At 38.7% G+C, this 3,205-nt stretch overlaps 1 pseudogene; it reads left to right on the top strand.

The window, feature by feature from the left end:
- The first annotated feature begins 223 nt into the window (after positions 1-223).
- LOC101577026 lies at positions 224-880 on the top strand (annotated as a pseudogene).
- The last annotated feature ends 2,325 nt before the right edge of the window (positions 881-3,205 follow it).

Raw genomic sequence — 3,205 nt, 5'->3', positions numbered from 1 at the left:
TAAATAGGGTGACAAAAAGAATGAATGTAATACATAATTCTAGAAAAAAAAGAAATCTAAATAAAATTATTATAGACCACACCTACTGCAGCCTCATCCTTCTCTGGGTATCTAGATTCCCATCTTCTCCTAGGGCCCTGCCCAAATGGCTGCCTATGACCTGCCTGTGTGCAGGGAATAGAAAGCTGAAAGGGGCAAGATGAATTCAGTTTGCCATGGGTTGTTTGGAAAAACCCAGGAGAAGCCACCCAAAGAGCTGATCAATGAATGGTCACTGAAGATAAGAAAAGATATGAGAGTTATTTACAAATAAATAAGCGCCATCCAAAGAGAAGAGGAAAAAGTGAAATGGCCTGTGAAAGATGCTGCCAGGAAGGGTGAGAAGGATGTGTGTGTGGTTCCGTCCAAGGAGATGGTCAGGTCGAGGAAGGCCATGAGCAAGGTGTATTCATCGAAAGCACACATGAACTCCATGCTCATGGGGATGAAGAACAAACTTGCTGTCCTATGAGTGGTCAGGTCCCTGCAGAAGAGCACAGATGTGATGAAGACCATGCAGAGTTGTGTGAAGATCCCAGAAATCCAGGTCACCATGCAGAAGCTGTCCAAAGAGATGATGAAGGCTGGGATCATAGAAGAGATGTTAGAGGACACTATTGAAAGCATGGATGACCAAGAAGAAATGGTAGAAGAAACTGAGACAGAAATTGACAAAATTATCTTTGAAATTACATCAGGAGCCTTAGGCAAAGCACCCAGTAAAGTGACTGATGCCCTTCCTGAGCCTAAACCTTTAGAAGCCATGCCTGCCTCTGAGGATGAAGAGGAGGAAGAGGTCCTGGAGGCTATGTTGTTCCAGCTGGCCACATTCCACAGCTAGGGCCTGCTCTACCCATGGCCACCCCACCAGCACCTGTGCATGTTAGAAGAAGCAGCCGTTCCAAATACCTCTTGCACTGAACCTCTGTCATGAGGCATTGCATTTGGGAGAAGGTCCTGTGCTTATATCTTTGCTCTGCAAGGTTTTGAGATCTCAAAGAGATTGTTCTTATGAAGGTGGTGTGATTAAATGTAGCATTTTCAGGAATATAAAGAGAAATATCTTATGGGGGAAAGCAGAGAAATCCCCTTTTCTGATGAAGCAGCTATAAGAACAGAGTTGATTGCTTAAATGTTGAGGACTCTGTATGGGGGGGGGATGTAAAACACTGTATAAATGGATTTTAATAAATTTCCACTTTAGCATTTAGAAAAAAAAGAAAATGATTATAGTATCAAAAATAATTGTAATGTAATCATAAAATATTTATTTTAGGAACAAATCTGCACTAAGTTAGAAAGAAATAAAGTAAAATAGGTGCATTTATCTGTTTTATTATTTCTGCTCCTACCATTTAGGAACTTCATGTGGATGTATTTTGATTGCTTCCACCTCACTGACCTCTGCTCCTGCTCCAGGTGGACTAGAGGTCTGGGGTTGATTTTTGTTTTGGAGTCTTGCAATTTTCTAATTTTGCTTTTGTTTTTTATTAAAGCTTGTGAATTGCTTATGGTAGGTTGCTGTCTTGGTAACCTTGCTTTCATTTCTGGGACAAAAAAACTGATACCCAAAATTAAGGAAGGAAAGGTGTATTTGGCTCACAATTTGTAGAGGTTTCAGTTCATACTCAGCTGGCTCCAAGGCAGACTGGCACATGGCAGAGGGCAGCAGTTCATGGTGGTGGAAAAAAGCAAAGAACAATGGGATTAGCAGCAGCTGTGGCAGCTAGCAAGTCTCTCTCCTTTCCTTACATTGCATTCAGGCTATCTGCCCCAGGGTGGATGTAGCACTCAACCCATAATCCCAGCATTGGATTATGAATTAATCACAAACTCTAGAAGCTGCCCATGACTACATGAAGCTTTGGGGGAACAGCTAGACAAAGAACATAGCAGTAGCTTTATCACTACTAGTGAGGTCATACTAAGAAATGACCATTCCTTGGAGATGTCTTCTCAGTATACTTAGCTGTTGCCCTTGAGTCTGTTCTATGATCCTACCTTCCAAATTTATTAGAAATGAGACATTGCTATGTATGTGGCCTATCACACACTTGAAAGAGTAAAAATAAATTCTAGACAATAATTGTAAGGCTGGGCATCACATTCCTTGACTTGCAGTTTTAATACAAAGTAATGTGATAAAATGGTACTGGCAAAAATAAAAAAAACAAAGCAAAATTCCCACAATTAGACAAAGGATCAATGGAACAGATTAGAAGATGGAGAAACAATTCAAAACACACTCTCCTTATTTTCAACAAAAGGGGGCAAATACATTCACTGGCCAAAAGTTAGCCTCTTTAATAAACAGTGCTGGAAAAGACTGGTTCTCTGCTTGATGAAGATTAAAACAAGAACCGTATCCTTCACCATGCACTAAGCTAATATTTTAATAAGTCAAAGATCTAAATATTAGAACAGAAACACTAAGTCTGCTGGAAAAGAGAATAAGTAGAACTCTCAAAGATTTTGTAGGAAAATACTTTATTAATAAAACTATGATTGCATAGGAAATATTACAAAGAATGAAGCAGTGGAAGTTCACCTTATAAGAAAAGTTTTGCACAGCAAAACAAATCACCAATAGAGTGAAAAGACAACTACAGAGTACAAATAAATTTTTGTCAAATGTTTCTTAAAGGGTAAGTATTTAGAATATGTAAAGACCACAAAAGATCAGATCCTCCAAATTTAAAGACTCAACCCCAAAATAGACATCTGAAATGAACAACATTTCTCAGGTAAAGAAGTACAAATGGCAAATGAATACATGCAAATATGTTCAGTATCACTGGTTATTCAATAGATGCAAATTAAACCTACACTAAAATTCCATTTCACTACAGAAAGAATGGGCATTAACAAAAATTAATAAGAAATTTGTTATTTTCAGTAACAAATGCTAGCAGGGCTGTAGAAAGAGAGGAACCCTTCTCTGCTGCTGATGGGAATGTAAACTGGTGCAACTACTATAGAAATCATTGTGGAGGCTCCTCAAATAACTAAAACAGGAGGTTCAAGGTGACCCAGCTATTACCCTTCTTGGTATCTTTCTGTTGAATTGAAAGGACTATACTCCAGAGCTATATGCACACCCATGTCTATAATAACAAAGCTTATACTAGCTAAATCTAAGAATCAGCCCAAATGCTGAAAAAATTGT

The sequence above is a fragment of the Octodon degus genome, unplaced genomic scaffold (assembly GCF_000260255.1).
Source record: "Octodon degus isolate 3935 unplaced genomic scaffold, OctDeg1.0 scaffold00288, whole genome shotgun sequence".
Classification (NCBI taxonomy): domain Eukaryota; kingdom Metazoa; phylum Chordata; class Mammalia; order Rodentia; family Octodontidae; genus Octodon; species Octodon degus.
The sequence above is the reverse complement of the archived record's forward strand: the minus strand, read 5'-3'. Positions and strand labels throughout refer to the sequence as shown.